The sequence below is a fragment of the Petaurus breviceps genome, unplaced genomic scaffold, assembly GCF_028583685.1.
Source record: "Petaurus breviceps papuanus isolate PSGF00001 unplaced genomic scaffold, PetGlider_PUasm1.0 79, whole genome shotgun sequence".
Taxonomy (NCBI): Eukaryota; Metazoa; Chordata; class Mammalia; order Diprotodontia; family Petauridae; genus Petaurus; species Petaurus breviceps.
Window position 1 is genome coordinate 34,377,004 of NW_027186523.1, and position 26,498 is coordinate 34,403,501.

Below are 26,498 nucleotides of genomic sequence, written 5' to 3' on the forward strand. Positions count from 1 at the left end.
TGAATCTCCCTGACTATAGGTCCAGCACTAACCACCTACTTGCCCAGGCCCTGGGAATACAAAGACAAAAATTTTAAAGTCCCTGCTCCCAAGAAACTTATCTTTGACTGCAGAATTTGTAAAACATAAGTAAATACAAGATTAATTTTTGTACATGAAATATTATGATACATAATCTTACTCAACTCTTTAAAACTACAGAAAAACGAAGCACCTATTATGTCACCTTTTATCACATAAACAGAATAAAAAGCTTGTTGATATCTCATTTTTGCTGATGCAAATGTTTTTTTATTTTTATATTCTCAAAGCTGACTACAGTATATAGCACCTTAGTTTCTGAAAAGATATGCCTCTCCTTCTCCCACTCCTAATTACAATTTGTTATCAGTAGCTTATAGAAGCACCTTCTATACCTAAGAATTTTTTGAACACTTGCTTTTAAGATATGAAAAATTTTTTGCTAATTAGCCAAGAATATTTTTGTTGGTTAGATTTTTTTTGGTGTTTTATCAAAGATTATTTGCTCAAATAATCAGATTATAATGCTCAAAAAATTCATTTAATCTGTTTATCTTTAAAGAATTCTTTTACAAAATATTCCTTCTTAAAGGGATTAGGTGCTAACTTGATGACAACTTCTGACAGTACCAGAAACTGGAATGTATGGGCAAGTTTTAAAAAGACCAGCATCCTTTGAACTTAACACCTCTATTAATCAGTAATTCTGGTTCTACTATTCACCTGGGTTTGTGGTTGAACTCATGCCTGTTAAGTCACTCATATCTAGTAAGGGGGCAGGGTGGGAGGGGCTGAGGCAAAAACCAGCTTGGGTCCAAGGACACAATGCAGAACATGTACCAGAATGTTTAAGGGAAGCAGTTAAATTCATTTTCCCATTCTGTCCCCTGCCCAAGTCTTGCTTAACAACATTCTAAAAATTAAGGAGTGATTATCTGAGTTGAGAGACATGATAAAGAATTCCAGCTATTTCTAAGATGTAAAGGGAAGGCAGAATCTAAAAAAGGAGAATTTACCACAAAATGTAAAGGAAGTATAAGGCACAATGCCCAGAAAGCAAGCATATTTAAGGGACAGAGGCTGGCTCTTTCCCTCCTTTCACTTCCCCTTCCCTTCTGCTACAGGAAAGGAGCAGAGGCAGGAGGATACAAACTCCAAAAGGAAAAGTGTGACTTTTTCATGAGGCTGTGAACTTAGGTATGTACCCAGAAAGCACCAAGGAGTCACAAGGGGAAAAGGAAAAAAAGTCTACAAGAGAGCTAGCAGTGAGCCAAAACAATGCAGCTAAGCTTCCTGCTGGGAGTGAATGAGACAAGTTACTTAACCTCCCTGGGTCTAAATGTTCTCATCTGTAAAGTAACAAGTTAGATCATTAATCCTAAATCTTCTATTCCAAATTTCCCTTTTACCATCAAGGGGGCTCCATCCTCCTAGTGAACCACGTTCAAACCTTGGCATCATCCTTGACTTCTGACTTTCATTCACCAAACACGTCCAATCAATTGCCAAATCTTGTCATTTCTACCTTTATAACATTTTTCACATACACTACCTTCTGTCTACTCACCCAGCTACAACCCTAGGAACTTCAGGCCCTCAGGAACTCCTTTCTGGGACGATTTCAATAGCCTTCTAAAACAGGTCTGTTTGCCTGAACTTTCTTCACACTCCAATCTATCTTATTCTCAGCCACCAAAGGGCTGTAGGTACATTACCTGAAGGTCTATTACATTCAAGGCCAAATGTAAAATCCTCTTATTGGCATTCAAAGCTCTTCATAACCTGAACCCTTTCTACCTTTTAAATCTTCTTTCACTTCATCCCTTTCCATGTGCTGTAATCTGGTTATACTGACCTACTAGCAATTCCTCAAATGGGATGCCCTACCTTTTTCCCCCATGCCTTCACACTGTCTGGCCCCCCAACCCTGGAATGCTTTGCACCCTTACTTCTATACCTTAGTTTCCCTGATTCTCCTCAAGATTTGCTTTCTCCATCCCTAGCTATGTTTAGTGCCTTAAAATCTCAGATTACCTTCAAACTACTCTTAGATAGTTACATTAGAATATGAGTACTCCTTGATGGTAGCAGCTGGTTTTGCTTTTTTGGGGGAGGGGGAGGGCCTATCCTCAGCACTTAATACATTGCCTGACATATTAACAACTGTTTGTTGACTTTAATTGTAATCACTGTCCATGCCACAGGTCTAAAAAAAAAGGTATCATTTTTTGTTTTATCTACTAGGTGCTTTGATGACATTGCATCACTCAAAGTAGACCTAATTTTCACATTTTACAGATCCTATCAGCAAAGCAGAAAGGCTGCACAACTTCTGTATACTGAGTCAGGCCAATCTAAGCTCAAGCCTCACCTCTACCACATCCCTGCTGGGTAACCCCGAGGCAAGACCCTTAACCTGGGAGGGTTCTGGGCAACTCTTTCAAGACTAGGCTATACAAAATTTATCAATTTATATCATCAAATTTCTTATCAAAGAATTCCCTACACCAATGAAAATCACATGTCCAGTACCCAGACTCATGAGGTAAATAAGCAAGGTCACTAAACCTTTTTGGTGTGAAAATTTCTTTAGTTAAAACATCAAAAATAACATATTCAGTCTTTGAAACTAAGGTATTTAAAGAAAAAAAATAATTCATGAGATCCTCATGTAAAGAAATTAGTTTGACCACATAAATATCCTTGAAACTTGGTGGGATGAGAATCATACATGTAATATAATAAAGAAAATAATTACTCAAAAAGGGCAGAATATATAAAAGAAGCAGTAGAGCATATTAAGGGATATATGGATGTGAAGAAATCTAGCAACCCTGAAGGGAAGCAAAGAAAATATGAATATGGCTCACTGGAGAGAGAAACAGAATACTGAAGGAAAAGGGGGGCAGGCTACATCAATGAAGAGTTTGGATAACAGAGCAAAAACTTAGCCTGGAAGAACTGATTTTGTAATAGTAAGAGATTTTCACTATCCACAAGTCTTGCTGGAATTTTCTGCCAAAAACAGAGCAGCTGATAATTCCAGACTCAATTTCATGTTAGATAGCTCCCAATTCAAATAGCAGAGAAAGGGATAAGGGAAAGTCCTATTCTGGACCTGCTTCTGGGGGATCCAGGGGGTGGGCAAGAAGGGTGGAGCTAGTTGCTAAAATCAGTCCGTCAAAGAGTATCTCTATTAGGTGCTTACAAAGTACCAGTAAAGAAAAGCAAAAATATGGTCCCTTCCTGCTCTCAAGGAGTTCACATTCTAATGAAAGAAAAAATATACAAACTACTCACAGACAAACATACTTACAGTAAAAATGGGAAACAATATCAGAGGGAAGACAAAACAAGAAAAGTCTCCTGAACAAGGTAGGCTTTGAGAAATTTTGAAAGGAGGTCAGAGAAATTGGGAGGTGATGAAGAAGAAAAGCATTTTATGTATGAGACAACCAATGAAAAGACATGGAATCAGAAGAAACAGTATTGTGTTGTGTGGAGAACAGCAAATAAGTCAATATATCTTGATCATAAAGTAAGTGGAGGAAAGCAAGGTATGAAAAGATTGAAAAAAGAAAGTCTGGGTTTTAAAGGAATTTAAAATTCAAAGAGAGGATGCAATATTTGATCTTGGAGGTAACAGGGAGCCACTAGAGTTTACTGAGGGCAATGGGCTGACATGGCCAGAGCTAAGCTTTGAGAAAATTCCTTTGGTTGATGGGTATATAATAGATGAGAATAGGGAGAGCAACCAGAAAGCTACTACTGCAATAGTCAAAGAATTAGGTGACGAGAATCTATACAATTGAGGAAGCTGTATGTGTGGACATAAGGGGGCATATATGAGATACTGTAACTGTGGGGATGACTGCACTTGGGAATATTGAATATGCAGGGTCAGAGTGAAGAACTAAAAATGAAACTGAGATTGGAAGAAGAGGGTTTGGGGAAAAGACAGTGAGCTTTAATTTCTAAAGAGATGAATGACTTGGATATTTAAAAGTCACATCACAAACAAATAAGAGGAACAAGGAAGAAATTACCTTATGGAATGAGGACGAGTTCACAATCAAATAAGTGATAAGAGTTTGTAAGATAAAACATTCAATTTTCATTATTAAAATGTTATTATTTATCATATAAAATTAAAACCTTTTTGCACAAACCAATATGATGTTTTTTTGTTTGTTTGGAGACAACGGGGTAAAGTGACTTGCTCAGGGTCATACAACTACTAAGTATCTGAGGCCAGATTTGAACTCCAGTGCCTGACTCCAGGGCTGGTATTCTATCCACTGTGCTCCCTAGCTGCCCCAAATAAATCTAATATAATAAAAATTAGAAGGGAAATGGGTAACTAGAAAAAAAACCAACTTTATAACAACTTTCTCCAATTAATGGTCTCACTTCTCATCTATAAACAATTCATTCAAATTTATAAGACTAAGAACCTTCCCCCAATAGAAAAAAGGACAAAGGATTATAAGAAGTTTTCAAAGAAAGAAATTCAAGCTATCAACAATCACATAAAAAATGTTCTAAGTCTCTTTACAATTAGAGAAATGAATATTTAAGCAACTTTAAGGTTCTACTTCATACCAATCAGACTGGCAAATATGACAAAAGTTTGAGAGGCTTTGGGGAAAAAAGGTGTACTAGTGCAGTGTTGATGAAGCTATGATGAACTGGTCCAGCCATTCATTCAGTAAAGCAATTTGGAACAAGGCCCAGAAACTCACCAAACCGTGCATACCTGCTGATGTAACTATACCATTATTATTTCCAAAGAAATCAAAAAAGAAGAAAAGGATCCAAAGATAAAACATTTAAAGAACCCCTTCTGGTGGTAGCCAAAAATGGTTAACTAAGGGAAAATCCTACTGGGCAATGTCTAACAAGCTGTGACATATGAATGTAACATAATACTACTGCTTCATCAAAACAGAAATGGATAATTTCGAAAGAAACTTAGAAAACCTTTATGAAAAGATGTCAAGTGAGAATTAGGAGAACAGTTTCTATAATGATAATATTATGAAGGGAACTCTGATCTACACAGTGATAAATCACATGTCAAAAAGGATGAAGATCCAACAATCACTCACCTCCTGCCAGGCCACACTAACAGTTTTAAACCATGTTAACACGGGCATTTGTCTTGCTGGGCTATGTAGATTTGTACTGTGTTTATTTTTTTAATATGTGTTCAATCGAGGCAGTGGGAAGAGCAGATAAAAAGAAATACTTGTTACCTGAAAAAAATAAGTGTGCTGAGAAAAAAAAAAGTTGTTTTGTTTTGAGCAATATGAAGTTTGAAATGCAGAAGAAAGAGTAGGGCTATATATATAGATTTGGGAATCATCTGTAATGGGATAATCATTGAACTCTTGGGAGCTGATGAAATGACCAAATGAAATGGTATGGGGGAAAACAGATGAGGGTCTAGGACAGTGCATGGGACACCCCCATTTATTAGGCATGCCTTCATGAAGATTCAGGAAAGAAGACTGAGGGGTGGAGCCAAGATGGCAGTGCAGAAGCAGGAAAACTCCATGGGCTCCCCCCATAACCACCTCAAATACCTATAAAAAATGACTCTAAACAAACTTTAGGGCTACAGAACCCACAAAGTGACAGAGAGAAACAAACATCCCACTGAAGGAAGCCTGGCAGGCCAGCAGGAAGGGGCCACTGCAATGCCGCACCCCAGTTTTAGCCTCAGGGTGGCCTGACCAGTGGCTGTAGTTGACTTCTGGAGAGTGGATCACCAGCAGCTGTGGTGGTTTCCAGAATTATCAACCCATAAATGCGAAATACAAAGAGGTCAGTGCAGACTCAGGGAACAGGGAGTCCGGGAGGGTGGTCCGGCTTCTGCCCCTGTAGAGAGAAGGGGCTGAGGCATGCTGCTGCTGCATGGCTGCTTCAGAGCTCCTGGCCTGCAGATCGTAGGGGGACCAAGCAACCATTGTGAGGGGTAATGGCTCTTGCTTTAACCTGCTTGGATCTGGCTTGCTGTCTAGGATAGATGTCCTGGGGTGTGTGAGTAGGAGCCAGAGCATGTGGAGGCTTCAGAGAGGGCACCCAACTAATAGCTCCAGCAGCTGTGCAAACCCCAGGAATTTGGGACAAAGTTCTCCTCTCTGGAAGCAGAGTTCTACTGTAGCAAAAACCTCAAAAGTCAAGTAACTGAGTAGCAACATGAGCAAGCAAAGGAAGCAAAGCAAGCACAGCAATCCAACTTTAGACTCCTATTTGGGGGACAAGAAGGATCAAAGCATGGAACAGGAGGCAGACAACGAAGTCAGAAATCCTGTACCAAAAGCTTCCAAGAAAAATATGAACTGATTACAGGCCACAGAGGACCTTAAGAAGGATTTTGAAAACCAAATAAGAGAAGTGGAAGAAAAATTAGGAAGGGAAAAGAGAATGATGAAAGAAAATCATGAAAACAGAGTCAACAACCTGACTGAAGAAAATAACACCTTAAAAAATAGACTAACGGTGCTCTGTGCTTCCCCACTGTCCTTCCGGTCTCCATCGTCATTCTCACACCCTCTCCGTATGTGTCGGTCATTGCCCCGCTGCTGCTGCCCCTGCTGTTGCACTCTGTGGCTTGGGCCCTGCTGCCCTCCCGACACTGCACCCCGCCGTGGCCGCCACCACCCGTTCCTTTGGAGGCCTCCTGGGAGGAGGAGTCGCCAGTGGGCAGGGGCCCACGCGCCCCCGCCTCCTGCAGACGCTCCAGAGCGCACCTGGTCTATGTTCATGCACGTGGGGGGGGGGCTCCACATGGAGGGGGGACAAGGCCTTTGCTGAATTCCTGATAGATTAAATAAAAGAGGAAAGGGAGATCCAGAACATAAATGCCCCCCAAAATGTCTGGGGATTGGGAACTGGGTGTGCAGGGGATAGAAACCAAGTCAGTCTGGAGAGTAGCTGGCGAGAGGATCAGTCACATTCAATATTAACAACAGTATCCCACTGACATTTGATGATGAGCCACCAGAGGGATAGAAAACCCAAGAACAGTAAGAGCCTGAACTTACATCAACCCCAAACTTCATGGTGGAAGTTGTGAAGGACAATACCAAGAAGGCCCTTGTGCTGGACTCCCACTATTCAGAGGATGAGGTTGGACAGGAAGAAGAGGATGAGAGTGACATCTTTTCCATCTGGGAAGTTAGCTTTCAGCCCACCAGTGAATCTGACTGGAAGGATACAAACTACACACTCAACATGGATTCCCTGGACTGGGCCCAGTATGATCACTTGATGGACTTCCTGGCTGACCGTGGGATGGACAACACATTCACAGACGAACTGATTGAGCTCAGCACGGCCTTAGAGCACCAGGAGTACATCAACCTTCTGGAAGATCTGAAAGGATTTGTCAAGTGTCAGTAGGGAGGCCTGAGGCTGCAGGGGCCCCTGCTGTGCTCCCTGAGCCCTTCCTTCCAAGAGAAATGTTTCTAGAAGTGGAGAAAGTGCTGTGCTGTGAAATATCGCCAGGCATAAATTATGTTCCCTAACCCTTTACTTCCTTTGCCTGCTGGCATTTTTGTATTCCACCACAGAACGACGAGAAATAAAACCCTCGGATTACTCCAAAACAAAAAAACCAGACTAACTCAAATGGCAAAAGAGGCTCAAAAGGCTAATGAGGAAAAGAATGCCTTAAAAAGCCAAATTTTCCAGATGGAATAAGAGTCTCAAAAGCTCACTAAAGAAAATCATTCCTTCAGAATTATATTGGAACAATAGAAGCTAGTGACTTTATGAGAGATCAAGATACTATTAAACAGATCCAAACAAATGAAAAATTAGAAGGCAATGTAAAGTATCTAATTGGGAAAAACACTGACCTGGAAAACAGATCTAGGAGAGATCATTTAAAAATTATTGGACTACCTGAAAGCCATGATCAAAAAAAAAAGAACCTAGAAATCATTCTTTAAGGAAAATTGCCCTGATGTTATAGAACCAGAGGGCAAAATAGAGGCTGAAAGAATCCACCGATCACCTCTTGAAAAAGATCGCAATAGGGCGGCCAAGTAGCACAGTGAGTAAGAGCACCGGCCCCAGAGTCAGGATGACCCGGGATCGAATCCGGGCTCAGATATTTAGCACCCACCCAGAAACACCTGGCTGTGTAACCTTGAGCAAGTTACTTAACCCCAATTGCTTAGGGACTTTGCCAGGTGGGGCAATGAGTAAGAGCACCAGCCCCAAGAGTTGGGATGACCTGGGATCAAATCCGGGCTCTGATACTTAGCACCACCCCTAGAAATAACTGGCCATGTAACCTTGAGCAAGTTACTTAACCCCAATTTAACAAGTTAATTAACCCCCATTGCTTAAAAAAAAAAGAAAAAGATCGCAAAAAGAAAACTCCTAGGAATATTATAGCCAGGTTCCAGAGTTCCCAGATCAAGGAGAAAATATTACAAGCAGCCAAGAAGAAACAATTTGAATATTGTGGAAATACAATTATGATAACACACAGGATCTGGCAGCTTCGACATTGAGGGATTGAAGGGTTTAGAATATGATATTCTGGAGGTCAAAGGAGTTGGGATTAAAATCAAGAATCAACTAGCTAGAAAAACTGAGTATCATGTTTGATCATTCAATGAAATAGAGGACTTTCAAGCATTCTTGATGAAAAAACCAGACTTGAATAGAAAATTTGACATTCAGATAGAAGAAGCAAGAGAAGCATGAGAAGGTAAACAGGGAAAAAAAATCATAAGGAATTTATCAAAGTTGAACTATTTACATTCCTACATGAAAAAATGATCATTGTAACTTATGAAACTTTTCTCAGTATGAGAATAGTTGAAGGGAATATAAATGTGTGTATATGTATATGTATACATGCATACATGTCTATATAGGAGGGTACATAGGTATATGAATACATATGTGAGTGTATATATGTGTACAGGTATACATACAGGGCACAGGACCAATTAAATAGGAAGAGTTGATACTTACAAGGTGAAATTGAGAGGTGAGAGGAATATAATGAAAGGAGATGGGGAGAGACAGAATGGGGTAAACTATCTCATACAGAAAAGGCAAGGGAAAACTGTTACAATGGAGGGGAAGAACAGGAAGGCAAAAGGGAATGGGTCAACCTTACTCTCACTGAATTTGGCTTAAGGAGGGAATGACATACATACCAAATAGGGTATCTCACCCTACAGGAGAGTAGGGGGGAAAGGAATCAGAGGGGGGATGATGGAAGGGAGGGCAGGTTGGGGGGGAGGGAAGTTAGAAGCACACACTTTTGAAAAGGGACAGGGTCAAAGTAGAGAATAGAACAAGTGGGGGGCAAGATTATTATATTATTATTAATTTTCTTTTACATGCAACTGGGAAATAAGGTAGACAGGCACTGGGGTACAGAGATCCATCTTGCCCTACCGGAAAGCCGGAGAGGATATAGGAGAGATATGATTGGGGAAGGGGGTATACAGTATGATCCCTGTTTTAGGGGAAAGACAGGAAGAAAATTTGTAATTCAAAATCTTGTGTAAATGAATGATGTAAACTAAAAATAAACATAAAATTTAATTTAAAAAAAAGAGCACACAAGCTTTAAAAAAAAATAAGAAAAGAAGACTGATAAAAGATAGTCAGAAAAGGCAGATCCCAGAGAAAGGAGTGTCATAAAAATCTTGAGAGAATATCTAAAAGACAGTGATCGGTAGTGTTAAAGGCTTGAGAGAGGTTAAAAAAAAAGATGAGGACTGAGTAAAGGCCATCAGATTTCTCAGTTAATAAAGCACTGGTCACACTGAAGAAGGCAGTTTCAGTCTAATGATGCAGTTAGAAGACAGGCAATGGAGGGTTTTGAACTTAGTGAATAGAAAGTAATATAGCTGACTTTCTCAAAGGGTTTAGCTGGGGAGAAACATAGGACAGTAGTTAGTAGGAATGGTCAAGTGAGGATATTTAAGGATAGAGAAAACAATTATACGTACTAGGCAGGAGGGAAAAGAGCCAGTAGATAAGAAGAAATTGAAGATTTTAGAGGGAGATTGAGAATAATAAAGCAAGGGAGCAGCTAGGTGGTATAGTGAATAGAGCACCGGCCCTGGAATCAGGAGAACCTGAGTTCAAATCAGACCTCAGGCACTTAACACTTACTAGCTGTGTGACCTTGGGCAAGTCACTTAACCCCAATTGTCCTGCCCTTCCCCCTCCAAAAATACAAATTAAACAAAAAAGAATAATAAAGGAAGAAATCTGTTGAAGATGAGAGGTTATTGGATTATGAATGCCTGTTGAAGTATTTGCCTTGCTAAGAAGGGCCATTTCTTCATGAGAGATAGGGGAAGGAGTAGCTAGTGAAGGAAGATTTCTGAGTGATGTGAAAAGAAGAGAAGAGAGAACTCTCAGTGAATGGCCTCAAATATTTGCAGTGAAGTATGAAGGAACATCCTCAGGTAAGAGATTGGGGTAAGAGATTGAGGGAAGTTTGAAGAGGAACATAAATGTTTAGAAGAGTTCATGATAAGTGGAATAGAGAATTGATTATGGAGGTGTAAAGGGAAACGTTGGGAACAAGAATCACTCCATTTTACAATTTATAAGATAAACGATGTTTCTTTGAACGTGGTCTGAAGTGCACTGCAGGTTTGCGGAAAGTAGATTTCATGGTCATGCAAAGTGGGGACAGTGGAGTCATGGAAAAGATCAACAGGATCCATTAACCTAAATTCTACATGGGAAATCAGACTAAAATGGGTGCAAAGTTCCCTAACATAAAATTCAACATGCTAAAGAAATTATTTTGGTAAGGAAGAGAGAAAAAGAAAGAAAAAGAGATATTATGTGGTTGCAACAGGAAGCTACAAATTCAGATTTTTAAAAAGGCTTGCAAAAATATGGAAGCAGAGAAAACACAAATATAAAAGAGTTGTATGGTCCTACATAAGTAGTATCAGGAGTACTAAAGGTCAAATTAACTGAGGCTGACAATGAATGCTAAAGGGCAATGAAAAGGGCTTTTTGAAGATGAACAGGGAGGAATATCAATGAAATGACAGGAATACTATTCATAGAGTGGTTGGGTTAACTGATGACAATAAGGTATAACTAACCAACTGTAATTTTGCTTCTGATTTTTTTTTTAAAAATAAAGTTTTGGTATTTTGTTTCTACATTACAAATATTAACAGATTATCCCTATTTCATGATAATTCTCTTGTAAGAAAGGAAAACAATTAAGCAAAAGTAAAAATAGATCAATCTTATCTGAAAGTGCATTTAACATTCTACATTAGTTGCACCCTCCCTCTGATTCTCTTCTTTAATTATTTGTTAAAATAACAGACATCTATTTTCATTCCCATCCCATACCTGCTGGAGGAAAAAGAAAGGAAAAACAAATTCATTGTAACAGATATACATAGTGTCAAGGAAAATAAATTCTCTCATTGGCTGTATACAAATTATCTGTCTTATTCTGCCTCTTAAATATTTCATCTGTGTCAAGAGGTAAGTAGTAGATTTCATCATCGATTCTCTGGAATCATGGATAGTCATTGTATATACATCATAGTTCTTACAGCTTTCAATATTGTCTTTACATTCTTGTAAAATTCTTCTGGTTCTCCTCATCCATTTTCATCAGTTTATAAATGTTTTCAAAATTGTTTTTATATTATTGGCGTTTATCATATAAATTCTTCTGATTCTTCTTCACTTTTCATCAGTTCATGTCTTTGTCTATCTCTTTGAAATCCTCTATTACTTATATAGAATACAACAGCATTCTATCATGTTCATATACCATAACTTTTTTACCCACTTATAAATTAATGAGCATCTTTTTCATTTCTAATATTTTCCATCACAAAAAAAGAACTGCTATAAATGTGTATATAAAGACCTTTTCCTATTTCTTTGATCAATTTTGGGTACAGTTCCATCAGTGGTATGACTGGGTCAAAGGGTACAAATTATACGCTACTTTCTATGTATAATTCCAAACTGTTTTTCAAGATGGTTGTACCCATTACCATTATCAAAGGCTCATCAGTAAAGCTTCAAAGTATCTGTTTTTTCACAGCCTTTCTAACATTTATAATTTTCTTTTTGCAATCTTGACCAATCTGATGGGTATGAGATGGAACCTCCAAATTTCTTTAATTTGTGTTTCTCTAATTAGTAGTGACTGCAGCATTTTTTTCATATGGCTATAAAGAGTCTCAGTTTCTTACCTTTGAGAACTGTCTTTGTATCCTTCAACCATTTATCAATCGAGAAATAGCTCTTATTCTTCTGAATTTGAATCAATTTCTTATGCATCTTAGAAATGAGACCTTTTTGTCAGAGAAGCTTGTTGCAAAGATGTTTTTCTAATTAATTATTTCCATTATAATCTTAGCTTTCCTTGATTTGTTAAAGCAAAAACTCCACAACTTTATGTAATTAAAATTATGCATTTTGTCCTTTGTGATCCCTCTTCATCCCTTGTTTGTTCCTGAATTTGTATGCTATCCATAGACCTTGGGAGGAAATTTTTTCCATGTTTCTCTCTAACTTGTTTATGGTGCAACTTTTTATGTAATATGATCTATTATATTCAATATTAATTTGGAACTCATCTGGGTATAAGGTGCAAAGTGCTGGACTAAATAACATTTCTTCCACAGGAGCATCTAAATTTTTCCAGTCATCTTCATCAAATAAGGAGTCCTTATCCCAGGGACCTGAATATTAGGTACTAGATACATTCATTTGCTTTTATAGGTTGTGAACCTAATCTGTTCCACTGGCCAATCTATTTTGTAACCAGTACCAAATTATCTTGAATTACTGCTCTGTTGTATAATTTGTAGTCTAACATTGCTAAACTTGCTTTGTTCTCACATTTATTCATTATTTCCTTTGAGAGCCTGGATCTTTTTATGCCTCTAGATAGATTTCATTACATTTAATTGTTTAGGTCTTTATTTCAGTAAGTAGCAGTTTGTAAACACATTTATATAGCTATGTATATCTTGGTAGACAGATTTACTAGTATTTTGTAAATTTCATAGTAACTTTAAATAGAATTTCTCTTTTTATTCTGTTTTATTGGCCTTATATAGAAATACTAATGATTTATGTGAGATTATTTCATATTCTACAAGTTTGTTGAAGTTATTTTTTTCAATTAATTTTTAGCTGATGCTTTAGGATTCTTTATACTACCATATCATCTACAAATAGATAATTTTATTTTTTCTTTACCTATGGTTATTCCCTCAATTTCTTTTTCTCATCTTATTGTTATAATTTCAATATTAGGTCAAATAGATAAGGTAACAATGGGTATCCTTATCTCATCTCTGATTCTATTTGAAAAGATTCCATTTTATCCTCATTATATAGGATGGTAGTTCTTTCTTTTAGATATTTAACATTTTAAATGAATGTCCATTACTTTTCTTTAATGGGTTTTTAAAAAACAGAAATGGGTATTATAAATATTTAGATATTTATTATTTTAAAATAAGTTCCATTTATTTCCATATCCAAAAATATTCCACATTTTTAACAGAAATGGGTTTAACAGAAATCAAAAGCTTATTTTGTACCTTATATTACTTACTTATATGACTTATTCTGTAATTAATATGGTTTATTACATTTATAGTGTTCCTATTATTAAGCCAACCTTATATATCCTGATATAAACTCAACCTTGTCATAATGTATGATCTTTGTGAAAGGTGGTTTTGGTCTCTTTGCTAGTATTTTACTTAAACTTTTTTCTTCAATGTTCTATATTCAAGGGAAATCAATCTTTAGTCAGCAAAGGATATAACAAAAATGGATAAAGAGTTGAAACTCATGATAAAGTGAGGAGAAAGGGGAGCACCCAACTACCTTTAATGTGTTCAAATCAACAGACCAATATAAACTTCATCAAGTGCATGTCATGTCAGGCTAACCCTGTTTCCTTTATTTCCAACATACTTGACTAATAGATAAGGGAAATGACAAAAAAAAAAAAAGGATGTCTAGATTTTAGCAAATCATCTAATCATCTCTCATCCTAGAGAGAAATGTAGGCTGAGTAAGGGTACAAATAAGTAGATATGGATTAGACTGAATAATTCCCAAAGATTAGTCATTAAAGGTAAGGTATAGTGGATTGAGCACTGGACTTGGGAATCAGGAAGACATGGGTTTGAATCTTGCCTCAGATACTAGCTGTTTGATCCTGGACGAGTTTACTTGATCCTTTTCAGTCTAAATCTCTTTACCTTTAAAAATGAGGGGATTGGCTTGAGGACCTAACAGATCTCTTTCAGATCTCTTTCAGATCTAAATCTATGGTCCTATTTGGAGGAAGGTGGAATGCTTCAACACTGTCTTTGGCTGTGCTGTTCAACATTCCTATTACTAATTTTAGAAACATAAATCTAACAAAAAAAACCATGAATATTTCCATGCACACAGAATACAAAAAGAACATATGAAACTTTCAATGTTCATATTTCATACTACTTGTATATTTAAGCATATAATAAGTTTCACATGTTATATTCAAAACTATCCTGCTCATCTGTGCTTCCTTCTAAACTTCTTTCTGTTCTCCTCTGTGAATTTTTAAAAGATATTTCAATGACCTGATTCTTTTTCCTAATTATTGCTAACATATCCACCTCTCTGTGTCGGTACCCTTCTCCCACCCTTGAAGTTAAAAGTACTGCTTTTCCAGGATGTTCTATGACATCACAAAGCAGAGTGGTGGGAACTTCAGGGGACCTTGAGCATCTGGAGTCCGAATATATCTGACCCAGACTGTCCCACTCTGAACAAAGGTATAAAGCAATAGTTGCTGTCACTCCTTAGGACTCAAAGGTCACCTCTCTGGTGATCACAGTGGAGATTTCACACTACTTTGGGACTTTTTCCAGGGAGCACTCAACTCATCTCTGAATACAAAACCTTGCAGTTTAATCCATTTTTCTGACCTATCTCTGTTTCCAATGGGAGGCCACTCAGCCTATAACCTGCACTGGCTGACACTACCTTCAATGGTAACTCCTTTTCTTATTTTTCATGAGCTTCTGGCTAACTCTACAAAGTTCCAGAATGGAAGAAATCACTTATTATAGTAAATTTCTTCACCAGATTTCTTGATCCCTATTGATCTGGTGGGAGTTAAGAGTTGAGCAGACTGATCTGCCTCCTTTCAGGAAACCATCCTGGCCAGAGGCTACAACTGAGAAATTACTGAGAGGTTAAGTGACTGTGCTCATGGTCACAGAGTATTAGTTTATACTTATGACAGACCAAAAGCATTAGGTCTAAAAAGTATTTAGTCTAAAAAGGCTAACTATCCACTAAGCCACCCTGGCTCTCATTAGTGGGGGAAAGGGAACAAGAATTTATTAAGCACCTACTATATGCCAGACACTATTGTTAAACACTACAAATGTTATCACATTTAATTCTCATAATAATCCTGTAAGACAGATGCTATTATTATCATCATCTTCTAGTTGAGGAAACTGAAGCAATACAGAGGTTAAGTGACTTGCCCAGGTGGGGTCACACGACTAGTGTATATCTAAAAATGGATTTAAACTCTGGTCTTCCTAATTCCAGATCTAGCTCCCTCTAAGTAGATGACCTCCTTAGGAGGACAGAGTAGAAGAGGCATGTCTGAGCTCTTATCTGCACCAATGGAAAGAGTTCTCATCTTGAGGTAATCACAGAACCATCATACCATGTAATGGCTGTTCTTATGCTATCCCAAAGGTGAGAGACACGGAGGCTAAAAAGGTATTTCTTTTCAGCTATCCCAATGTCCAACCATCAAAGTGTCGGTCTGACTCAGTGCTTCAGTCAAAATTTCATTTAGAGTCCCTTGAGTAGAACTGTACATGGCAAATATCTAAGCCGCTAAATAAGAACATATACTCATTCTATACTTTTCATGAAAAATACTGTGTACTCTGTTATGGACACAAATCTGCCAGAGACAATTATACTCAGCATTTCTGCTTAAGAAGCAAAAAAATATGGAAATCCATGATGCCTTTAAAAAATCTCTCTCTGACCCACACCATTTCAAAGTTACAATTAATAGTTTTCTCACAAGGATAAAATTCCATAGTAAGATATAAATAACAGGGTTAACATGTTGCTTCAACAAATAGATCAATAATCATTTAACTTTTAGCATACCCTGAGGAACCACTTTCCTAAAATTATTCAATTTTTCATTTGACTACTCTTTCCAAAGAATATTACTTTTGTATAATCAAAGGGGAACTCAAGAGACATTTTTTAGGATGTGAATTCATCAATAATCTCAGAGTCTGATCATAATCCTAATAATCACTTTAGGTAGGAATCCATCCTGGCTGATCAAGGCCCTCCCTTCAGAACAAACAGGTTAGGCTTTTGGTAAGAATGATATAAAAGTATTTCAGTGCACTGTCTGAAAGTTCATAGTTAAAGAAAGACAGATAAGGATTTCTTATTCTAGTGGGTTAGACCAGAACTTCAGACCACAGTAATGCCCAAATGTTATTCTGAAGCATGTAACCTAAGGAGGAAACAAAGTATGAGGCCTCATCATAGTATGCTTCCACAGACTGAATTCTGTATTTATATGTATTCCTGTTTTTCAAATATTGCTGTAATTAGGAAAATATACATTCATTTAAAATCAAAGAGGAAAGGGGAAAAAGGGAGAGGAAGAAAGAGAAAGAGAGACACACACAGAGTCCAGAACATGGGACATGATTGTCCCAATGTAACTTGGTTGGATTAAAGAATATATTCAATTCAAAAGGCCACATCTTAGGAAGGATGGTGACAAGCTGTATCATCTCCAAAAAATGACTATCATGTCCAAAAAGGGGCAACTATGAAAAAGGAATTAGCCATACATAAGGATAACTGAGGGTTAAATTGTAATACAATGTAGTCTTAAGGAGGTTAAATTATAACATAGTATAGTTTCAAGAAGTAGTCTGCCTGCCAAAAATAGGTGTAAGTCCCAGAATAAAACCTAAACACATTGTTCTGCCAATGTTAAGCCAACATTATAGATGCACCTAGGTCATGATAAATTTACTAACAAAGAAATAACGGAATGACAGTTCTGAGAAGTAGTTATATTGAAATAAGATCTGAAAAAATAGTCGTATTGAAGTAAGCTCTGAGAAACAGGTGCATTATGTAGGAATAATTTTTCAATACCTAAAGGAGTAACTACTCTGTTTACCTGCATTAAAAAAAAAAAGTGTGTGGTACATTTCTTGTGTCGTCTGTTCAGGCTACCTACACACATGCATATACTCTGGGGGCTAATTTCCTCTTTTCAATAAGCCATCATTTCAAGGATTGTCCCCACATAGGTATTTTTGATCTAACAACTGAATGTAGTTGGCAGACTTCTCAGGCTATTAGAAGAGCAGTCAGGGGCAGTGAGGTGGCACAGTGGAGAAAGCACAGCCCCCGACTCAGAAGGACCCAAGTTCAAATTTGGACCCAGACAATTCACTAGCTTGGTGACTTTGGGCAAGTCACTTAACCATAACTGCTACCCCTCTAAAAAAAATTTAAGTGAATTCCTGTGGATATTTGTGACCACTTTCTCGGTAAGAGACCCTGAATTTCTAAAGTCTTACTGCTAGGACATCATTCATTGACTAGAGTCTTGGGAGGTACAAACCTGGGAAGAAACTAGAGTCTAAGTAGTGTAAATTGGAAAATGGGCTGTGCAGCCTTGAAAGAGATTCTGCCTGGGTCTCCACTGGCTTAAATATTGAAGAAATATGGGAACCTTGGTATGTTGTTGGGAGGTCTCTCTCAAGAAGTTAAATATCTCTCTGAAATGTCCAGAATGTTTATACTTATGAGAGGCCAAATTTACAGTGGTAGGGGCAAATTGTTAATTTAAAAGAAGGCACGCTGGTTTATCTAAAGGGATTTTTAGTAACCCCGAATCCAAAGTAAATGAATTATTGGTGTCTTTGAGATGAATATTATGCTTCCCACAAATCAGAAATTATTTGGATAGTCAGAAAAAATACTGAAGACAATTAAAACACTCTCAATCTTCCATCCTCATAGGACCTCTAATTGAAAATAATTCATTTACTACCTAATTCATAATCTGTTGGAAAGAGACCTGCTGTATAAATTATGGGCTATCACATTCTAGACATCAGAAGGGAGGTTTTTGGAACTCTCAGGAGCAAATGTACCTGATTTAGTTACTATGTATCTTCTGATCCAGAAAGGGGGTGGGAGGGGTGAGTGGTAGTTTCATCTCATGCTGGAAAAACACCCTGATTTATATCTTCAGGTTCATAAGAAGGATAGGGAAAAATGACAGTTTGATTCCAAGCTGATAAAGCATGAAGTGTATTGAAGGAAACCAATTCTCTGTTGTGGGCCTACTCTAATAATAATACTGTCAGGTTTTCTTTTTTTTAAAGGAACCGAATCAATTATAATCAGTAATTACAAGGATAAGTCATGGTCATATATAAAACTCTTTGTCCAAAGCTCAGAATGAAGGAATACAACCAGTAATAGAAGATTTAGCAAAACAAGGAGATATCAAAAAGGGGCAATTCCCCTGTATTAACCCAATCTTAAAGGAAAATTAGATAAAGTTCAGCCTGTGTATTGCTTTGAATGATAATTAAGAGCTGCAAATAAGTATTTTATTCCTATGATTCCAACTGTTCCTGCTACTATTATAATTCTGTATCTCTGATCATGAGGTTCTTTTTATCTTTGTTTTGCTTCTTTTCAATTAGCTGAAGAACCTAAATTCTTGTTTGCCTCTATTCATAGAAAATCTCAGTAGGTATGGCAAAGAAATCCCCAAGTCTTTCATGATTCAACTATCTTTTTCAGAAAATTTTCAGAAACTTTAAAGTTCTGTTTTCTTAACAAGCAAGAAAAGAGTGGGAACCTTTTCTGCTGAGCTGGCCAGGTTAGGAATGTAAAGAGAAAAAGAGGCAAAAGAAAATATTCCTTCCCCCTTTGCAGAAATTTAGAGCAAAGCAAACTAAATAGAGCCTGGACTTGTGAACTAAAAGGAAATCTATTTAGTAATTGTGGTGAGAGTCTGATAAATCCTGGTAGGTTTTGGTGGTTGTATATCTATCTACAAGATTATGTCTAGCAGTTCCTCATAGAAATATGATGAAGACAGCTCCTCCTGCTTATAAGTACCTACTTCTGACTCTACTAATTGGTGAAATAGGGCACCCTCTTTCAGAGGGCTGGATAAGAAGATTTCACAGCTAAGTGACTTGGGAGAATAGGGAAAAGATAAATTTCCTCGAGAGAGAAAAGTAAATGGCCAGCAGATTCAAAGTAAGAATAGACTGCCAAGAAAAGAATTGCTTACTGCTCTATTGAGAGCATTGGCTGATTTTGGAAAAATTGATGGTATTCCAACTAATGAACTATACAAAATTTACCGAGATTAAGGCACTTAATGTCAGATGAAATAGAGAAGTAAGGGCTGCCCCTACAGATGCTCCTGAAACATTGTATCCAAGTTTGCCCACCTTCAAGGAAAAAAGGAAATTGGCCAAACCCTAGCTCAGATTAAAGAAATACACAGACAAAATTATCCTTAGGCAAGGAGACAGGTAGGTTTGTGAGTAAATATTGATCTTATATTGGGGAAGACTAAAGGATGGTGTGGCTCTCAGCTACACTACATTAACTTCTATGTTGCTATGATGGATTCGGTTTCCTGGTGTTGGGATTTGGTTTTCTGGTATCTAAATAAATGCTTTGCTTCTATCCTCTATAAGGAGAGTTACGTTATGTTTTGCGATCGAGCACCATGCGGGAATATTTGTAGTCATGGTCAGTATATTTATTGTATTACATGTTAGCATATCTCCTCAAAGAGGGATAAAGTTGTGATTAAATTACCTAGGTAAGTTATAAGCAAAATCATCTAAAAGGAATTAGAATAGATTGTGACTCTGCAAGCTCTTGAAAAACTAAATTGGAAACTTTTTTTCTGACATTATAAGAAACCATCTATAAACTTTGTATTTTATAGTTAACTGGCACTCTATAATAAAACTTGTAACAGGTTAAAAAAGATGTCAAGAATTTAGTTTGAAAAAAGTGTCATATCTCTTTTATATAAGACAAGAACAGGAAGATTAACTCCAGTTAATTCTTAATAGATTAGTAAATTTCACTTCAGGAGAAGCAACAAGATTAGGCTCTTCTGACTTGAAAACTAAGAGAAACGTGTTTTGCTTTCAAATGTTTTCCAAAGATTACACATAACGAACGCATGATAGCAGTAATAGCATTAGTAGACTTAGAAGATCTGCTGTTGGGTCAATGAAGAATACAGTGGAAAAGGTCAAGTAGAGATGATGCACCTAAATGATATATTTTATATTTTGTACTAGGGACAATGAGAAAATCCATTTGATTGCCCATATACATGCCTAAATACTCAGACTTTGGATATATTTTAGTAATGGTCTTTAGTAATTTCCTATAATGTCTCAAGTAGCATTGAGGCTTTCATATACACAATTGTTTTAATTAATGCTTTAAAAGGGGCAGCTAGGTGGCGCAGTGAATAGAGCACTGGCCCTGGAGTCAGGAGGACCTGAGTTCAAATATGACCTCAGACACTTAATACAAAAAAAACTTAGCTGTGTGACTTTGGGCAACCCCAATTAACCCCAATTAATTAATTAATTTCTTAACCCCAATTTCCCTCCAAAAAAGCAAAAAAAATGCTTTAAAAATTTTTTTAAATGAAAAGATAAAGAGGACATAAATGCTATCCATCCCATTCACAAAATAACTTAAACTACTATACCTGGAGGTATATACATTATATGTATATACAGTAGGAAAAGATAAGGGAAATACTTGTGGTCCTCAAGTAGAACACAAACAGAATTCCCTTGTCATACCACATAATAGATCAGAGAGAGTACAGTGAGGTTTTTAAAGCATTTTTCAAAAACTTTTAAAAATAAGTATGCAGGGTAGTCTAATTACTTGGTTAAAAAGTCAGTTTTCAAATTAGTTCAAATAGTTTCAAAAATTGTATGTTATTTTTGTAAGCTTTTCTTAAATGGGAGACTGATGTTCTCCCCCTTTTTATTTTATGTCTCTCTGTCAACAGAGAGACAAGAAGGACTTATTCTTACAAAGTCAGTTCTTCACAGATCCTTTTAATGACTCTTCCTTAAGCTTTTAGATAGTATTATTCCTACCATATACATGGTTCAGGTAAAGACAGAAAGGACAAATGGTATGTGAAAACTTAAACTCTCCATATTTTCAAATGAGTCACATGTAGCTTAATTTGATGTTCGTCCTATAACTCTGAAGTTTATAAGTTTAACTCTATAAGACTTGCACTGGTTCTCACTCACTACTGAAAGACCAATGTGAGTAGATTTTTTTGAGGTCCTACTAAACCATACCAAGTCTTCTTATTGTAGTAGACTTAAGGAGCATTAAAGTGATCTCAAATCTAGAAAATGGATCTTCTAGAAAACATACCTCTACCAATATGTCCTAAAAAACAAGCCTAACTCCAGTTAAAGACACTGAGATGTTAATTTAGGGATATATGTCTCTGAGTTTAAGAGAACCAATTTGGACAATTAGTGGATAACAGTCAAGGACAAATCCCTTTGACAAAGAATTTCCAGAGCAAAATGTTTCTCAGAAGTAAATGACTCAGGGCGGCTAGGTGGCACATAGAGCACCGGCCCTGGAGTCAGGAGGACCTGAGTTCAAATCCAACCTCAGACGCTTAACACAAAAAACTAGCCATGTGACTTTGGGCAAGTTACTTAACCCCAACTGCCCTCTAAAAAGCAAAAAAAAAAAAAAAAAGACTCTATCAAATAGACAACTAAAGCTAAGACAAAGAATTTAGATGGATATTAACTAAATGCTAAGTGTTGCAATATGTGTTTGTCCAAATCCTTAATCTTATCCAGTATCTGAATTGCATTGGGAAGTCAGGAAAAGGAACATTTTCAAGGCATATTCCTTAAAAGCAAATAGTATTCCAAATTTTCTGATTCATCCTCTTATAATATTATTAGTTTTGTTAGGTATACTGCTACTACTGAAATGATTGTTATACAAGCACTAATGGACTGTACAATTCCAAGATAACATAGCTCAAGAGTAGAATTCTCTTAAACATGTGATACTTGAAAACGGTATCAAAACAGAGAGTTTGCATGGATAAGTGAAGGTTAAATTGTAATATAGCACAGTCTTAAGTAGGTTAAATTTAACAGAAGATGGTTTTAGTTCCTTAGTTCCTGCCAAGAACAAGTACATATCCCGGAACCAAACCTAAACAGATAATTCTGCCAATATTAAGCCAATGTTATAGATGCACCTAGTTCACGAATAAGCTTACCAACAAAGAAATAAAAGGACGATTGTTCTGAGAAACAGTTGTATTATATACAAGTTATTTTTAGATACCTATAGAAATCACTACAATGTAACCAATATAGAAAAAGAGTGCTGTCCTGCATTTCTCTTCTTTCTTTTGTAGTTTCCATTACATGCATTCATACATTATGGATGTTGCTATTTTCTTCTTTTCAATAAACTATCTTATTTTTAAGGATTGTCTCCACATAAGTTCATTTCAACAAAACACATGCCATACAAGGATCAAAGTGAAAGAACCTGGGATGTTTAGTTTGGATAAGAGAAAATTCAGGAAGATTGTGGTAGCTGGTCATCAAGCATTTGAAAGGCAACATTGTGGAAGAGGAATTTAGACTGTTTATACCTGGATCCAGAAGGCAAACCAGGAGCAATATTTAGAAATTGCCAAGACGTAGATTTAGGCTTGATGTAAAAAAAAGCTTCCAAAACAACTGGAGCTCTCCAAGAGGAATAAGATGTAATAAAGGGCTACTTCAAAGAATAGAGTATTGCCCCTAACTAAAATTTTCAACTGAAATTTGAATGACTACTTGATGGAAGTGCCTCAGAAAGGATTTTTGATCAGGCATGGGTTAGATTAGATGGATTCTAAGAATCTTTTCCAAAGTTGAGATTTTTAAAATTTACAAATTTTCAAAGTGTTTTCCTTTAAAACTTCCTAGTTACATTTTTTTCTTTAGGTTCTTCATGTACAAAAGACCTCTTTTACTTTTCCCACAATAGTAATACACTTGTAATAGGAAGGACAGCTAAAGGACAGAAGGATATGCATGAATTTCAAAAGTTTCTTTCAAAAGTTTCGACCCATAATTACTCTTATATGTCAGTTAAGTAGATAAAACTAGTCTTTTTTATGTCTGTTCTTTCTTTTCTTGGAGCTATAGAACAAATGAAATGCTTGGGAAAAAATAAGACAATGTATTGAGATGGTTATCATAAAATGTAAATTCTCATTTCAAAGAGAGACATCCCCAAAACGTAACTTTAAAATGCCTATCATTCCAAAATCTTCAGTTTTTTGTCATAAGAAGTAATCTTCCTTTGTTTTTGGATTTACAGACAAGCCTTTCTAATGTTAAGGACACAGTTAAATTTGTTCTCTATTATTTAATGACCAGCACTGTCCAATATATTTGCCACTCACTATATGTCTAAAATGGTGTCCTGTTTCAATGAAGGTGGAACTAGCTGGGGTTGACATTACAACATCATTTCTCAGTTCTCTTCTGGTGAATCATTAAGATAAACGGATTTGTCATTAGAACAGAGACAGGATTTTTAAAGCATTCATTATTGTACATTTAGTCTATTAATTATTCTGAATAAAATCCCAAACTCATTTTCTCTCCTATATCACAAAAGTTCATAATTTTTTGTCCACTCCTTTCTTCAATATCAGCTGCTTTTAGAAAATTATTTTTGAAGGCTTTCAGAATTGAGGATTGGTCCCTAATTTGTAATGATGATAAAAATGGGGCAATTTGTATACTTTAGGTTTCAGTGTAAATTTATAACATATTTAATAAATCTTATATCACATAAAACTAAGTAATTAATAATAAAAATTATTATTATTTAAATAAATACATAGTCTCATATGTTTAAACCTGAAAATGACCTTAAGAGTTCAATGAATCCAATCCATTTATCTTATACATGAGGAAATCGAGGGACAGAGAGGTTAAATGACTTGTTTCATGTAACACAACTGGTTAAGTGTCTGAGGGGGCATTCAAACCTATAGTTTCTGGGTTCCATTACCCCATGCTACTTCACTTCACTAATCATCAAGAATAGCTCTTTTTGATAACTATTTTCAGATGTAACTTTTGTTTTGTTTGGGGAATTTTGTTATTCCAGCAAGTAAAAGTATTTGAGAGCAGCTAGGTAACCAGGTTGTCTTTTATCTTTTCTTTTGTCTTAAATAGTCCCTACATCAAAAAATTTAGGTACTGGGGGTGGCTAGGTGGCGCATTGAGTAAAGCACCGGTCCTGGAGTCAGGAGGACTGGAGTTCAGTTCTGGCCTCAGACACTTAACACCCACATAAAAATACTAGCCATGTAACCTTGGGCAAGTTACTTAACTCCAATTGCCCTCCAAAAGGCAAAAAAAAAAAAAGTTTAGGTACTATAAACCTATACTCCGAAAATGGTAAAATTCTATTTCTTCTTCTATCCTTCCCTACATTTCTAATAATGCCCTAGAGAAAGAAGTTATAATTTGTGTTAATATCTTCATTCATTTTTGTTTTCCAAATTAGTTCAAGAAAACCAATCACCTAGAATTCACAGATTTCTATTGTTTGCAAAACAGAATCAGCTAAGTGAACATCCTCATAGAACGTGAAAAAGAACTATTGCCTAATATAGAACAAATCTTCATGTTATAGCCATGAAAACAAAACACATTTTTATTGTATTCTACAAATTTATTCAAAGAGTAGTGGCAAGAAGTCCTTCTGGGACCCATCTAAAGCAAGAGAGGTTACAACTCACATGTCTTTGGATTACCATAGATACTCTTTTTTATAAAAATCCATGTAGACAAATCCCTGACTGAAAGGAAATATTATCTGCATTACAAAAGTATTATTAACAAAATTATTTCTGTGATAAGATTCACAGGATCATGGATTTAGACTTGAATGAAACCTGCAAGGTTATCTAAGCCAGCCCTTTACATCATAGGTGCGGAAATGGAGGCCCAGAAAGATGAAATACCTTGCTTAAGAACTCAGATTCAATGATTTCAAATGCAAGGTTCTTTTCACTATAACACACTGCTTCCCATTTTCTACAAAGCTCAATCAAACACGTATGAAGCACCTATTATATTTTAGGAATACAACTACAGAAATAAAAAAAAGTCCCTGACTTTAAGGAAGTTACAGTCTATTGCTCCCCTGGTGAATTTAAATATTCCTTTACAGACTATAACTGGGTATTATTAGGTCAGGACTGGGTAGAAAATCTGAAGCTGGAAACCATCACCATCATCATCATCATCATTATTATTAACAACATCTATATAACAATTTAAGGTTTACAAAATATGCATTATTTCATTTGATCTTTATAATAATTCTTAGAAGAAGGTGCTATAATTATCCCCATTTTACAGATGAACAAACTTAAGGCTTAGAGATGTAAAGTGGCTTGCCCCAGTGTCTCAGAGTATCCTACCTAAGGCAAAATTCAAACCCATGTCTTTCTTAACTCTAGATTTAGTACTATGGACACTAAGTCATGCTGTTTCCCCACTGTCAAAGGCTAATCAGAAATTTAAAATTAAAGTAAAAATAACTCGGAATGAGAAGCAACATGATATACTAGAAATTCCACTGGATTTGAAGTCCAAGGGAGGGAGGGAGGAAGGGAGAAAGAGAGAGAGAAAAACACAGCAATGAACATACCTATGGTGTAGTCAATTCAATAAAATTAATTAAATGCCTAGTGTGTGCAAGATACTGTGTTAAGCACTGGCAATAAAAAAGACCAAATGAGAACTAGTACCAGCCATCCAAGAGCTTACATTCTAGTAGAGGAAACCAAACCCAGCTATACATGACGTAAGATATAATTGAAGAAGAAGGCACTAATTAGGACAACCAAAGAAGGCTTCAAGAAACAGGTTGGCACCAAACTATTTGCACAGCAGAGAAGGAGGCAGTAGAAAGGAAAGACCAAATACATGAGGAAATGGAGCGATAAATTCCCAAAGCAGAATGGCAGAGGTTGATCTTGATAAGGAGAATGATGGCCTTTTCCTCACAAGATAGAACAACGTTGGAAGATGGGGGATAATGACTGATTTTTAGATCTAGAAGGAGGGAGGATAAAGAACTCACAATTTGCCTTGATTTTTTGAGTTAAATAGGAGACAAGGTTCTCTGCTAAGAAAGAAGGGGTAGGTTTGAAGAGAAAATAGTACAGCTACTGCTGGAAGATAATAGTTAATAAAGGAAGAATATTGTTTGCTGTGCAGGTGTGCAAACAGCTGCAATTAGGC

The 26,498-nt window shown here is 36.5% G+C and overlaps 1 protein-coding gene and 1 pseudogene across 3 annotated transcripts in view; one reads left to right on the plus strand and one right to left on the minus strand.

The window, feature by feature from the left end:
* Positions 1-26,498, minus strand: part of LOC138175909 (SRSF protein kinase 2) — a 99,982-nt gene that overhangs the window by 5,664 nt on the left and 67,820 nt on the right. The gene's annotated exons all lie outside the window — the stretch shown is intronic.
* Positions 4,705-7,803, plus strand: LOC138175690 (complement component 1 Q subcomponent-binding protein, mitochondrial pseudogene; annotated as a pseudogene).